The following is a 16026-nucleotide window of genomic DNA, read 5'->3' as shown; positions in this document are numbered from 1 at the left end:
TGATTTTAAATCTTCCATAAATTTGAAATTAAAGTAAAATTTAAAAGGCATGCTGGGGCAAGAGGAGGCTCTAAAACGAGAGGAAAATGTGAGACACTTCATATAATATTTTTTTTAACTGGATCCTTGCACACACTGTAGAGAAACATCTCAGTAAGAAAAGATGAAACTGCTGTGACAGCTACGAGCAGGACAGCAGGCTGCCACACGGCTCTTCTCCCGTCATCAAGGAAGCCTCGATAGGCTCTCCATCTAATAAGGGTATTTTGTTTATGAGATTCATTTGCAGCACAAAATTATTATATTGAATATAATTTTATTTCAACACATATAAGTTTTATTCCTGTCCTGAGAACCTGAAATACCCCCCAAAGGTGTGGCCTGCCCATTTGGGATGCCCTGAGGTTTATGGGCCTCTAGTTTTGTGAATAAGGAACTGGGAGGGGTGAGTAGTGAGTGCATTTTTTAATATCACAGAGTTCACTAATGTCAAATTCAGACACTGAACTCGCCCAGAAATAGAGATTGTGGCTCTTTAGTCAGTCATGGACTTGGGTATGAATTAACAAAGCGGTATTTGCGAGTAGAGTTACTAACACACTCCTTCTTGAGCCTCATCAGTAGGAGTAGAGAGGAAGGTCTTTAAGAAACATAAACGTCTTGGCCAGAGAAAAACTCATTCCCGCTGGTGGAAAGTAACCCCCTTTCTTCTCTCCGGTTGTGGCGGTTCATCCCAACTTTCCAGTGGCCGCCGTCGTGTGCAGGGAAGAAAGAGCAGAAGGGAGGAGAGCAGGAAGGAAAGAAAAGAGGGAGGGAAAGCTGGAACCATAGGCAGTCTGGGAGGTGGCGGGGTGCAGTGGGGGTGGGGGGCGGTGAGTGGGGGAGAAAATGAATTGTGGAGGAGTCCAAACACCTCAAGACTCCCAAAACAAAAAGCAGTGCAGGCAGTGTGAGGATATCGCCACCCCCAGCCCCTCCCAGCCATCGAAGAGAAAACAGAGACTGGTAAATTGAGATTATTTTAACCTAACTTGAAATATATGCATTTCAAAGCACATTCTAAAGTTATCTTATTATAATAATTATCATGTGGCATTTTCTCTGACATCAGTAAAAAAAGAGATTAACCTGTTGCTCAATCTGTTCAAGTAGATGACATGTTCACTTTAAAAAAAAAGAAGTGCAGGCCAGTGATTTGGTCAGTGAGTCTGAACCCAGCAGCACCAGATCAGAACAGGCTGGCTCCCTTTGTCGGCTGAGCCATTTGAAATTAAACTGCGTACACAATGATATTTCATACCTAAATACTTCAGGTGCCACTACAGTGCATTCTAAGAAGTGGCACTTTGACACTATATTTATATTTACATCCTGTTCCCCAATAACCTTGAACCCACTCACAATTCTTGCCTGAATTGATTTTTGCATTGGTGATTGCAAAATAGTCCTTTTACTATTAAATAATTCCTTCCATACAGATGGAAGACTTAAAGCTAGGACTGAGGACTTCAGAGAGCAGAAAGAATTTTCTCTCCACTTCAGCCAGCCAGCTTCTCCTGGAGAATGTCATCGTCTTCCAGATTTCCACCCAACTTCAGTGTCGCATGGGACGATTCCTATAATAAATCTCTTTATATGTATAACTTGTCAGTTCCATTTCTCAGCAGAACCCTGACTTTTTACAGTTTTCATTCCTCTAAATTCAAAAGCAGCCATTTCTCCAAGGAACTCCAATTTCTTTTGGTAGTAAATAGTGTTTACAAACTAAGATCTAGACACTAGGTGAGTTTATTGTTACTGGGGTAGCACTGCTTCTAGGTCCTTTCAGAGACCAAAGTAAGAAAATACTGTACTTAAGATCACGAGTTCACACTGACACCTCCAGTTACCACGCAGCTCTTTCCCCATTCCACATTTTTTGTTTGTTTGCTTTAGAGGCATTTTATTTAGATAACTAAAAACAATTAGAAGTTCAGAAGCAGCATGCAATGAAAGAGAAATCAAAGCAATTGCTTTATCATGTATTCCCTCTTCTCTACAACTAAAGCAAAAAAATCTTTCTGCCCTAAGGGAAGTCAGAAAAATAGGCCATTATATATTTTTTCTCCATAATAACATAAAAGCTACAAGAAATCTAACTGTAATGAGAGAATTTGGATGTTGACTTGCTCATACTCATTTGAAAAGACAGTAGGCTGGTCGTTCACACAGAAGCATCCATCCACTTGTCTTCTTCAGAGCTTTCACACCCAGGGAACACCCGTCAGGCAGCCCCAGCACTGGCGTGAAATGACACTGCACTATCTACTGCCCGTGTTAGCCGTGAGCAGACTGGAAGGCTCATGCAATTCTCTGCTTGCTTGTTTTGTTTGTATGTTGCTGCTGTTTCTTTTATTTATTTATTTTTTCTTTTCCTGCTTGCTTGCTTTGGTCTGTAAGTTTGTACTCTCTGTGGCATATGCCTGATGCTCACATCTTAATTTCAGGAGTTGAACTTAATCTGAATTCTCTGAAGCAATTTCTTCTAACTCCTCTTCTGTTGTTTCTGGGAAACGGCTCTCGGCTTTGCAGAGCAGCACTGTCTCCTGCGGGAAGCAGACATTTCCCAGGGCATGGGTGTTCCCAACCACAGTGGCCATAATCTCAGTGTTTATTCAGAACCACTGGCTTAGAGTTTCCAGCAGCTCCAAAGCTCACAGGCGAATGGGGCCCGAGTGTCCTTCGGAGGAATCTAATTCTTCTCTTTATTATAATCATAAAGTTTAAATTTTTCACCACCTGCAACAAGAAATTCTTTCTCAGGATGAACAGACCAGAATTGACGGTTGCAGGAACTTCAAAAGGTTTAATTGGCTCCAAACTTGGCATACTGTGAACAGCAAGAGATCGTCCACAAGTTACTACCCAAATCCCTCCCTCGGGAATATATTCCATACTACTGACAGGCGCATTAAAACTGAGAGAGTTCGCCTGGGGCACAGCAGCCCGGCCCCAAAGGCAGACAGTTTCCTCATCAGCGGACAGGGTCTGCTTATGGTCACTGCCAGTGGGATCAGAGGAATCTTAATCCCAGCCTGGAGGCCTGGAGAGAAGGGGGGAGAAGCTGGGAGTCAGAGGGACGGGAAGAGACAGGAGGAGACACCGCCACGTTCTTGGTCACAGGACAGAAAAGCCAAGGACTTGAGGGTCACCTGCGGCCAGCTCCAGAATGCCACCAAAAAGTTACCCCTTTTTGCGGTATTTGTGTTTGCAGCTGGAAAACTAAGACAAGGGACAAGGACTTTCCTTCGCTGTCCACCCCAACATAAGGAGAAAGGAGGGGGAGGGGGAGGGCGGAGAGGGAGGGGGAGGGGAGGGCGGAGGGGGAGGGGCGTGGGAAGAGGGTCTGGGAGGGCAAGAGTGAGAAAGATGGAGAGGCCACGAGGGACGGCGTCGGGAATAGAATCCGAGGGGGAGGAAGGCCAAGGGCGGAGGAGCTCTGCTCGCAGCGCCCCGCCGGCTCCCGCACCCACGCCTGCTCGGGCTCGCAGCCCTGGGGCACAGCCTCTCCGCTATCTCACTCGGGTCCCTCCCACTCTCCCCGCCTGCCGGCCTCCTGCTCGGTGCACTTCTTCTTAACCCAGCGGGAGCCGTCTCCGCAGCCGGCAGGAGCCCTGCCTGACCCTGAAGTTTTCTGGAGGAGCGCTCTGTGCCGCCTGTTTCCACTCCACTTCTGGTTCTCCAGAAGCCTGCAGGTCCTCCTCAGCCCCAGGCCTGAGCTTCCTGTCCAGCGAGACGCGTCGCCTTTCGAGCCTTCCCCGCAGATTCAGTTCTGGGCGGTCCCTGGGGGCCGAGGGCCTCGCCGAGTCCCGCCGTCACCAGCAACTTCTCTCTTAATCCTGGTTTTTCCGCTCTGTGCATGGGTCGGGGAAGAAGTGGTTTGGGGATGAAATGATGAGGTAGAGGGGGAAGGAGCACAGATTATTGTTTTAAGATGTAATTCCCGGGAAATGTGGGTGAAAGCAGGTGACCGGTGGTGGGGATGGGGCAGAGTGAGCTGGGTGGTGGAGGTGGAGCGCGGGAGGACGGTGGGGGCGGGGGTGTCTTTGAGTGTTTTCTTGTTCCTTTGTGTTTCCTTTTCTGCAGGGGCGCAGGTGGAGAGCGCACGGCTGTGTGCTGAGCTTGTGGGCGCCGATTGTGCACCTTGTGTGGAGTGTGTGTGTGTGAAGACGTGTCAATGCAGATATTTCTTTAAAAAGACAAAGTTTGTATATGTATAAGCGTACATAGTATGTACATACCATCACGTGAATATGTGATGTCATGGGGTTTTGTGAACCTAAATGAAACGATTCTGTACGTGCGTTACGGCAGCTTGGACACGTGGACACTATGACCAGAAAAAGAGTGCTCTTGCGTGCCTTGATATATACACATTTTATTTTTAAAAGCTGTGACATTTCTGCATCACGATGTATCGAGACCTTGGAAGGGAAGTGAGTTGACCAGCTCTCAGGGTCTCAAGCCACATGGCCTACTTAGGTCCCTGGTGAGCGTCACAGGGCTCATCTGAGGGTTTCACAGAAATGTTAAACATGGCTCAGCGCTTTTTACTGTAACTCTAACAAATGTGTGTCTGTCGTAAGATCTGCTTGCAACAAACAAACAAACCCCAGAAGTGGCTGAAAACAGAAGGTCCGTGCCTGCCACTACCCCAGACAAGCCACTGCTGACACGCCTGTCCGTATCGCACAGGTGGAGACAGGATGGCTTTGAAGTGTCCCAGGTGCTGTTCAGCCGAGGGACCCAGAAAGTCCCCAGTCCCGACCCGACAATCCCTTGGGCAGTGGGAAACGGGGACAGGCCAAGGAAGGGATAGGACAGACCCGCCCCGGCCCTGCGCCGGGTGACGTGGGCGCTGTGCTGGGCTCAGCCCGGGCGACTCGCACCGCGTTTCCTGGGACGCGATGAAACCTAGACCTGGGCCGAGAAGAGAGGCAGCGAGAACGCTGGACGCCCCTGGCGGGCCCCGTCCCACCGGTCCAGGGGACGCCGTCGGGTGCCCCCCGCCCGCCGCCCGGTGCCCCCTGCCCCTGTCCGCACATGGACCGCGCACAGCCCCAGGGCCCACGGGCTGCTCCCGTCGGCTGCGCCCTCAGCCGGTCCTCCCAGACGGGGGGCTCCCGATCCTGGGGCGCCCCGCCACCCCCACCCCGACCCTCCCTGCTCGCAGCTCTGCAGGTCTCCGGGCACCTGCTAATTGTGGAAACATGTTTTGCTTTGACTCCCCATTTCCCCCTCTCCTCTGATAAGCTGCTCTGCTCTCTATCTCTGAGTCTGCATATTCTCTGCTATTTCCTTTGTGGGTACCAGAAGCATAAATTTAACATTCTAAATTGATGACCATCTCATTTCACGTTCCTACACCCCACAGCTCCCCAAACCTTAAGTAGTCCCGTCACAAACTGCATGTTTATGCATTATGAGTCTATACCACAGATTTATCATTGCACCTTGCGCATTTGCCTTTTAGATACAATAGTACTGGTATTTCTATTTACCCATCATTGTCTTTACCAGAGGACTTAATCCCTTCATGTGGCTCCAGTGTCTTGTCTAAAGTGTCTTTCATTTCACCCTGTGGAGCTCCCTTTAGCGCTTCCTGTAGGGTTGGTCTACTGGCAATGGAGTCCCTCAGCTTATGCTTATCTGGGAATGTCTTAATCCCTCCCTGATTTGGGTTTCGTTTTGCTTTGTTTAACCCTCCCTGATTTTTTTCAATATCCTATTGACAAATCTTCACACACATACAGTTCATGCCTGGTGTACAATCAATGGCTCACAATATCACCACATAGTAGTACATTCATCACCATGATCATTTCTGGAACATTTGCGTCACTCCAAAAAAAGAAATAAAAAGAAAAAAGAAAAAGAAAACCTCATACATCCCATACCTCTTACCCCTCCCTCTCATTAACCACTAGTATTTCCATCTACCCAATTCATTTTCCCCCTTATGCCCCTTATAATTTGTTTACTTTTTATCCATATTTTTTTACTCACCTGTCCATACCCTGGATAGAAGGAGCATCAGACCCAAGGTTTTCACAATCACGCAGTCACATTGTAAAAGCTGTATAATACAGTCGTCTTCAGGAATCAAGGCTACTGGAACACAGCTCAGCAGTTTCAGGTACTTCCCTCCAGCCACTCTGATACACCATAAACTAAAAAGGGATAGCTATATAATGCATTAGAATCACCTCCAGAATAACCTCTCCACTCTGAAATCTCTCAGCCACTGACACTTAAGTTTGTCTCATTTCTCTCACCTCTTTTGGTCAAGAAGGCTTTCTCAATCCCACGATGCTGGATCCCAGCTCATCCTGGGAGTTCTGTCCCAGGTCGCCAGGGAGGTTTACAGCCCTCGGAGTCATGTCCCATGTAGGGAGGAGAGAGTGAGTTCACTTGCCATGTTGGCTGAGAGAGAGAGGCCACATCTGAGCAACAAAAGAGGTTCTCTGGAGGTGACTCTCAGGCATGATTACAAGTAGGCTTAGCCTATCCTTTGCAGGAGTAAGTTTCATAAGAGTGAAGTCCAAGATTGAGGGCTCAGGCTATTGATTTGGTTGTCCCCACTGACTGCAAGAATATCAGAAATTCTCCAAATGGGGAAGTTGAGTATTTCCTCATTTCTCCCCATTCCCCCAAGGGGACTTAGCAAATACTTCTTCATTGACTTCCCAAATTACTCTGGGATATATTGGGACACCACACTAACTTGCATAAACCAACAAGATCTCACTCTAATCAAGATTCCATGTACTTATGATGTTCAACTAAACTGACCACGCAAGTTAAATTAGGTAATGTGCTACCCAAAATATAAATTTTGCACCAAGTAAACATCTTTCCCTTTGGTCTCACACAGAAGTTGAAATTTTAGAATACAGACAACATCATCATTTACCCTGTATTCTGATTTACCTTAGTCCTATCCAGATCAGCTTCATTCTTATATCTAGTCAAAGTCTGATCCCTTTTTCAACTTTTTAAACAGTTCCTGTATGAGGTGCTGCTTTCATTGCTTCAGAGCTCTAACTCTGAGTCTCCAGTGTCACACAAATACCTGAAGTTTCTGGGAACAGCCAGGTTATATACAAACAGCTGAGTATCTCAGAATTTAGAAATAACAGTTACAGCTCATGAATATATGTGACTGCTGTTAAGCCCTCCCTCCCTGATGTTTTTTTTGTTTTTGGTTTTTGTTTTGTTTTGTTTTGTTTTGCATGGGCAGGCACCCAGAATTGAAACCAGGTCTCTGGCATGGCAGGCAAGAATTCTGCCACTAAGTCACCATCACACTGCCCCCTCCCTGATTTTTGCAAGATATTTTTGTTGGATATAAAATTTGTGGTTAACAATTTTTACTTTCAGCACTTTAAATAGTTTGTTCCTCTGTCTTCTTGCCTCCATGGTTTGTAATGAGAAATTAGCACTTAAATTTATTGAGGCACACTTGTACGTGAGAAGTTGCTTCTCAAAGTTTTCAGAATTATCTTATTTTTTATCTCAGGTATTTCACAGTTTGATTATAACATGGCACATGTGGGTCTATTTGGATTTATCCTGTTTGGAGTCCATTGAGCATCTTGGATGTGTTTATTCATGTCTGTTCTAGTTTGCAAGCTGCCTGAATGTGATATGCCAGAAATGGAATTTTTTTTTTTTTAAAAAGGGGGAATTTAATAAGTTGCAAGTTTACAGTTCTAAGGCCATGAAAATGTCCCAATTAAAGCAAGTCTATAAAAATGTCCAAATTAAGACACCAACAAGAGATCACCTTCACTCAAGAAAGACTGATGCCATTCAAGGTTTCTGTCTCAATTAGAAAGGCACATGGTGAACATGACAACGCCTGCTAGCTTTCTCTCCAGTCTTCCAGTCTCCCCAGGGGCATTTTTCTTCTTCATCGCCAAAGGTCTCTGGCTGCAGAGGCTCTGTACCTTATTCCAGAATGGTTCCTTCTTAAAGAGCTCCAGTGAGCAACCCCACATTGAATGGGTGGAGACGCATCTCCATGAAAACCATCTAACCCAAAGTTACCGCCCACAATTGGGTGAGTCACCTCTCCACGGACAGTCCAACAGCTCCCACCCAGCAATACTGAATAAGAATTACAGGACACGGCTTTTCTGGCGTCCACAAATTCAAACCAGCACAATGTCTTTTGTTAAACTTGAGAAGTTTTCAGCCATTATTTCTTTGACTAATCTCTCTGCTCTTTGCTCTCGATCTGCTCCTTCTGGGATTCCCACGTATATTAGTATGCCCGATGGTGTCCCTCAGGTTCTTCAGACTTTGCTCACTTTTTTTTCTTATTTTCTCCTTTATGTTCCTCAGATTATTTTTTTTTTTTTTTTTTTTTTTAAAGAGAGAGGGAGGAAAGGAAGGAAAGACAGAGAAGGAAGGAAGGATGGAAGGAAGGAAGGGAGGAAGAAAGGGAAACATTTTTAAACATTTTCTTGTTTTATTATATTTTGTTTTTTTGTTTTGTTTGTTTTTTACATGGGCTGGGGCCGGGAATCGAACCGGGGTCCTCCGGCACGGCAGGCAAGCACTCTTGCCCGCTGAGCCACCGCGGCCCGCCATGTTCCTCAGATTATTTTAATAGTTTTATCTTCAAGTTCACTGATTCTGTCTCCTGCCAGCTCTAATCTGCTACTGAGCCCCATGATGGCTAAGCTCATATGTCAACTTGACTGGGTTATGATGTCCAGTAGTTAGGCCAAGCAAGCACTGACCTGATTCTTACAGCGAGGATATTTAGTGGACTTATCAGTAATTTTATTGCATCTATGGCTGGTGACATGTATAATCAATAAGGAGATTGCCCTCAGCAATGAGACATCTCATCCAATCAGTTGAGGGTTTTAGAACAATAAGTGATGACGTTAGCAGTAAGAAGAGAGAATTTTCATTTCTACTTCAGCCAGCTGGCTTCTTCTGGGGAATTCATCAAAAAAAAAAAAAATTCATGGGAGTTCCTAGTTTTGCAGCCTGCCTACAGAATTTGTACTTACGCATCCCTACAGTCCTGTAAGACAATTCTCATACAAATCTCATGACATTTACGATATCTCCTATCGGTTCTCTCTCTGTAGAGAACCTGACTAATACAGACCCCTCTAGGGAATTTTACATTTCTGTTACTATGGTTTTCAGCTCTCTTTGGTTCTTTTTCATAATTTTCAACTTTCTATCGATATTTTTTTTGTGTTCATCTACCACTTTCCTGATTTCCTTTAGTTCTTCGTCCATGTTGTCATTTAGCTCTTTGAGCACATGTGGGATTTTTTTTTTTTTTGTAAAACCACTGCCTAGTATATCTAAGGTCTGATCCTCTTCATTGGTGGTTTCTGATCCTTTAATCTTCTACTTTGCCTGGACCATAACTTCCTAACTCTTTGTATGTTTTGTAATCTTTGTTGGAACCTAGACATTTTGATATTTTAATGTGTTATTACCGCAATTTAGACATGGCAGCAGCTGTTCCTTAAGCTTGTATCCAGCTAATGCAGAGCTTTCCTTGATTTTCAGGAGTAATGGAAACCAAAAAAAAGGTAAAAGCATAAACAACTTTTCCAGTCTTTGCAGGCTGACTTGGGTAAATGCTCTGCTTCAGAACTTATCCATACAAATATTTTACTGAATAGCTCCAAGCCAAAGCATAGGTGCCTCCCTGGTCCTTTCGGCACATGCATCTTATCTTGTCTTAAAACATGCCCATGTTTTAAACACCAGCTTTCCTTCTGGTGACATACATGACTCTAAACTTCTCCTTTTCCACCATGTTCACACACCATTCAGTAGTGTTAATTATTCTAACAATAACGTGCTACCATCACCTCTACCCATTTCCAAATGTTTAATTTCCAAATGTTTAAGTTCAACCAAGTTAAATATTCTGCACATATTAAGCAACTGCCCCCCATTCTTTAGCCTCATTCTATATCCTGGTAACCTATATTCTATATTTTATGTTTATGAGTTTACATATTATAATTCGTTTATATCAGTGAGATCATACAATATTTGTCATTTGTGTCTAACTTATTTCACTTAACATAGTGTCCTCAAGATTCATCAGTGTGACTTCCGGAGAAGATGGCGGCTTAGTAAGACGCGCGGGTCTTAGTTCCTCCTCCAGAAAAGCAACTAAAGAAACAGAAACAGTACGAAACAGCTCCCGGAGTCATGACAGAGACCAAAAAGACAGCGTACCCCATTCTGGAACGGCTGAACGGGCAGGGAGAATCTGCTGCGGTGAGATACCCGAGGGGCGCGCGTTTTCCCGGCCGGGGCGGCTGGCGACTGGGGTCCCCTGCACGCACGTGGCTCCCCGGTCTGACTGGGAACGTTGGATAGCGGGGCCCTCCCGTCACGCTTGGCGTTTCGGGCCAGCTGGGCAATTAGGACCGGCACTCTCCCAAGCCGCCGCGGCCAGCGACCCCCGCCTCCATGCACGGTTTCCCGGGCCAACTGCCGTGCAGACAGACGAGCGCCACGAGCGCCACCTACTGGGCAGGAAAAGAAAAACAGAGCCCAGAGATTTCACAGAAAAAGCTTTCAACCAGCTGGGTCCCACACCCAGGGAAATCTGATCAAATGCCCAGACACCAGCAGAAAATAATGGATGACACTCGGAAAATTGAAGATATGGCCCAGTCAAAGGAACAAACCAATAGTTCAAATGAGATACAGGAGCTGAGACAACTAATGCTGAATATACGAACAGAAATGGAAAAACTCTTCAAAAACCAAATCAATAAATTGAGGGAGGACATGAAGAAGACATGGGCTGAACAAAAAGAAGAAATAGAAAATCTGAAAAAACAAATCACAGAACTTATGGGAGTGAAGGACAAAGAAGAAAAAATGGAAAAAACAATGGATACCTACAATGGCAGATCTAAAGAGACAGAAGCTACAATTAGTGAACTGGAGGATGGAACATCTGAATTCCAAAAAGAAACAGAAACTATAGGGAAAAGAATGGAAAAACTTGAGCAGGGGATCAGGGAACTGAATGACAATATGAAGCGCACAAATATACGTGTTGTGGGTGTCCCAGAAGGAGAAGAGAAGGGAAAAGGAGGAGAAAAACTAATGGAAGAAATTATCACTGAAAATTTCCCAACTCTTATGAAAGACCTAAATTTGCAGATCCAAGAAGTGCAGCGCACCCCAAAGAGAATAGACCCAAATAGGCGTTCTCCAAGACACTTACTAGTTAGAATGTCAGAGGTCAAAGAGAAAGAGAGGATCTTGAAAGCAGCAAGAGAAAAACAATCTGTCACATACAAGGGAAACCCAATAAGACTATGTGTAGATTTCTCAGCAGAAACCATGGAAGCTAGAAGACAGTGGGATGATATATTTAAATTACTAAAAGAGAAAAACTGCCAACCAAGACTCCTATATCCAGCAAAATTGTCCTTCAAAAATGAAGGAGAAATTAAAATATTTATAGACAAAAAGTCACTGAGAGAATTTGTGACCAAGAGACCAGCTCTGCAAGAAATACTAAAGGGAGCACTAGAGTCAGATACGAAAAGACAGAAGAGAGAGGTATGGAGTAAAGTGTAGAAAGAAGGAAAATCAGATAGGATATATATAATACAAAAGCCAAAATGGTAGAGGAAAATATTATCCAAACAGTAATAATACTAAAAGTTAATGGACTGAATTTCCCAATCAAAAGACATAGAATGGCAGAATGGATTACGACCCAGCAATACCACTGCTAGGTATCTACTCAAAGGACTTAAGGGCAAAGACACAGACGGACATTTGCACACCAGTGTTTATAGCAGCATTATCTACAATTGCAAAGAGATGGAAACAGCCAAAATGTTCATCAACAGACGAGTGGCTAAACAAACTGTGGCGTATACCTACGATGGAATATTATGCAGCTTTAAGACAGAATAAACTTATGAAGCATGTAATAACATGGATGGACCTAGAGAACATTATGCTGAGTGAGTCTAGCCCAAAACTACAGGACAAATACTGTAAGGTCCCACTGATGTGAACCGACATTCGAGAATCAGCTTGGAACATATCATTGGTAACAGAGACCAGCAGGAGTTAGAAACAGGGTAAGATAATGGGTAATTGGAGCTGAAGGGATACAGACTGTGCAACAGGACTAGATACAAAAACTCAAAAATGGACAGCACAATAATACCTAAGTGTAATGTAACTAGGTTGGAACACTGAATGAAGCTGCACCTGAAATATGGTTTTTTGTTTGTTTGTTTGTGTGTTTGTATCTTTTGTTTTTGTTTTTTTTCTTTTTCCTTTTTATAAATATATATATATTATTAGTATTATTATTTTAATTCTCTTCTCTATATTAACATTCTATATCTTTTTCTGCTGTTTTGCTAGTTCTTTTCCTAAATCGATGCAAATGTACTAAGAAATGATGATCATACATCTATGTGATGATACTAAGAATTACTGAGTGCATTTGTAGAATGGAATGATTTCTGAATGTTGTGTTAATTTCTTTTCTTTTTTTTGATTAATAAAAAAAGTCATAAAAGAAAAAAAATAATAAAAAAATAGATTCATCAGTGTTGGTGCATGATTTAAGACTGCATTCCTGCTGATCTTGCCACTTTTAAGTAGTGCTTGCCCTATTACTGCTGGCCTTTAACTGTTTTCTGGAGCTTGCAAAAGATGTTGCTGCCAGTTCCTGCTGGTTGTTCAAAGCTTCTCTGGGGAAACAGAGCCCTGAAGTGTCTCACTATGCTGTCTTCATTGGGACCATGTTCAAACTTCCCAAACATATAGACCAAAGATGCTCAATTAACTCCAAAAAATATAAACTTAAATAAACCCACACTGCAGCATATTATAATTGAACTGTCAAATGCTAAATACAAAAAGCATATTCTGAAAATTCCAAGAGAGAAGCAATGTGTCACATACATTCAGAAAGAATAAATGGCATTTTTCTCATTGGATACCAAGGAGGGAAGAAGGCAGTGGAATGGTATATAAAATGCTGAAAGCAAAAAAATTACCAACCAAGAATTCCATATCCAGCAAAACTGTCTTGCATCTTGAGGGTGACTGAATAATGACACAGCTGTCACAATGTGACTGTGTGATTGTGAAAACCTTGTGTCTGATGCTCCTTTTATCTACCTTGTCAACAAAGGAGTAGAACATATGGAATAAAAATAAATAATAGGGGGAACAAATGCTAAAATAAATTTAGTTTAAATGCTAGTGATCAATGAAAGCAAGGCGTAAGGGTATGGTAGGTATAATCTTATTTTTTTCCTTTCCTGTGTTCGTTTTATTTCTTTTTCTATTGTCTTTTTATTTTTTTCTAAATTAATGCAAGTGTTCTAAGAAATGATGAATATGCAACTAAGTGATGATATTGTGAATTACTGATAATGTATGGTGTTTTGTTTCTTTATTTTTTTAATTAATAAATAAATTTTTAAAAAAAACTGTCTTGCAAAAAATGAGGAAGATATTAAGACATTCCAAGATAAACAAAAGCTGAGGGAGCGCATCGCCAGTAGACGGCCCTATAAGAAATCCTAAAGAGAGTTCTTCAGGTTGATGGGAAAAGACAATAGACCATAGATGAGAGCTGCATTAAGATCTCCTGTGGAAGCAACAACATAAATATAAGTGCTAGTATTAGTGTACTTTTTCTTTGTAACTCCACTTTTTATTCTAAATCTAAAAGACAAGCGCATAAAACATAATAAATCAGTTATTCTTGGCTCATAATGTATAAACATGTAATCTGTTACAAGAACTACATGAAGTGGGGAGATGAAGGGGTATGGGGACACAATTTGTGTACACAAGGTTCACCAGAGAATCAGAACCCACAGGATATATACATAGAGCGAGAGGGGGATTTATACATAATATAGGGATATAGATCTAGATATGGGTGGATTCATTTTAGGAATTGCCTTATGCACATGAGGATTGGCAAGACTGAATTCTATAGGGCAGGCCACAAATCGGGAAATCTGTGATGGTTTTCATGAATTTCCCAGGAGAAGCCAGCTGGCTGAAGTAGAGGTAGAAATTCTTTCTCACTGCTGAAATCATCACTTCTCCCTTTAAGGCCTTCACCTGATATTTCATTTTTTAAGACAACTCCCCTTGTTAATTGTAGATGAAATCAATCATGAAATGCCATATAAACCCATAAACTACTCTATACCACATGCAGGAAAATTGGGTATCAAAAAGTAAAATGTTCAAAGTTATTTGCTGCGACTTGCTGCAACGGAGTCCTCTAATAGAATTTCTCAAGCCAAGCGTGTGTCGGCACGGGTGCACGCTACACACACGCACACCCCAAAGCACCATCTGCCAAGGGAGAGAGACAAAGAAACTCATCAAAACACGCCCGCAGAGCCTGAGGGCGCGATAGGAACCGCGGCAGGCGCCCTCCATTTAGACAGACGGGCCCTGAGAGGGTTAGTGTCGTGCCCGGCACACGTGGCTGGCCTGGGCAGGTGGACGGAAGGCCCAGGCGGGCTCACTCAGGAGGCCCCAGCCCGGCCACCGACCGGGAGGGCCGTCAGAGGCTAAGACCGGGCGCGGCGGGCGCGGCATGTGTCCCGAGTCCCTCGACTCCCACGGCCCTGCCCAGCCCTTCCTCAGAAGGGCAGGGAGGAATTCCACGCTCTTCCCTTCTACTGAGATTGGGGTCGCAGCCTCCAAATCCTGGGCTTTTTTTTTTTTTTTTCTACCTTAAAACTTTACATATATCTTGTTGCTGTCATTTCTGTTCTCGGGTGATTTGGCGGCATGAAATTCTCAACCCTAATGGACTTGCGGCAAATGTCTTTTAACACGGACTGGACTCAACTAACATGTCCACGGACTCATCGGAATCCGCATTCTTTTCTTGTTTTCCCTGAAAGCCCAACACAACATTAATGGCAATCATTAGACTTTTCAGTGGCAAAGAGAACCCAGCTAAGCAATCAAGAAACGGACATAAATTGCAAAGTTTGTTGTAATGGAATAAAAGTGTGAGGAACAAAAATGTTTTGTTCTGAAACTATCAATTCCTGGTATGTTCATGTGATCTGAAAGTCTGGATTTAAAGAAACATCAGCTAGAAGTTCTTCAGACGGAAATCTTACTGAAAATAATCTTTTTCTTCCTTTCCTCCTTCTTCCTGCTGAGTACTGTGGGTGGGTTCTGGACACATTTAGAGCGGTAGGACCCGCAAGTTTGTTAGGACTAAGTTTCTCTTGAAATAATGAAGCCAGAGGAGTGTCCATCAGTGGTCAACGAGGAACGCTGGAGGAAAGGGAAGACGACACGACGGTCCTCTGCTGCTGTCCGGTCCCGCTGGTTCTGGCTCTTCTGAGGCACAACTTCGCTCCGTGGTCCCGGGCTTCCGAACCTTGGTTTAATGTCCTGCCGCCATCGACTTGAAATTACTTGTGTTTGGTAAGCGGACTCCAATGGGACAAGGGCACGTGTGCAACTTGCACGCCAGCTGCTGTCCTGTGCTACCCCCATGTACACAGACCCTCCGGACACCGCTGCCTCGGAGCGCAGAGAAAGTCCCAGTGGACACAAAGTGCCAAATCGGGACGTGGCCGAACGACCGCGTGAGTTCCCGCGGGCACAGACACGGGCCCCTTCCACACCCAGGGGAGTATCAGTCGGTGCAACAAGGAAACTGAACGACCTCTCCTCCCTAGAAACAGGAACCCCGCCTTGAACACGACCGTGCGGGCGTCCGTCCTGCTTGCCTGGCGGATGTCAGAGTCGCAGCCTGGGTGCACAGCCGGGAGGAACTTCAGAAGGCAAAACACGGTCAGCGACCCTCTGCGCAGAAGTAGCTTTATCAGAGCAGAAACCAGATGCTCTGTGTGGCCCTGCTTCTGCCACGTCTGAAACAACCCCAAGGAAGAAAAGAAACTCCGGAAACGCCAACAGAGCACATCTGTCCTTGAACACACAACACAC

General features: G+C 44.1%; 1 pseudogene; it reads right to left on the bottom strand.

The window, feature by feature from the left end:
• Nucleotides 1-2495: 2495 nt before the first annotated feature.
• Nucleotides 2496-5084, bottom strand: LOC143680103 (serine-threonine kinase receptor-associated protein-like; annotated as a pseudogene).
• Between the last annotated feature and the right edge of the window lie 10942 nt (nucleotides 5085-16026).

The sequence above is a fragment of the Tamandua tetradactyla genome, chromosome 4 (assembly GCF_023851605.1).
Source record: "Tamandua tetradactyla isolate mTamTet1 chromosome 4, mTamTet1.pri, whole genome shotgun sequence".
NCBI lineage: Eukaryota > Metazoa > Chordata > Mammalia > Pilosa > Myrmecophagidae > Tamandua > Tamandua tetradactyla.
The sequence above is the reverse complement of the archived record's forward strand: the minus strand, read 5'-3'. Positions and strand labels throughout refer to the sequence as shown.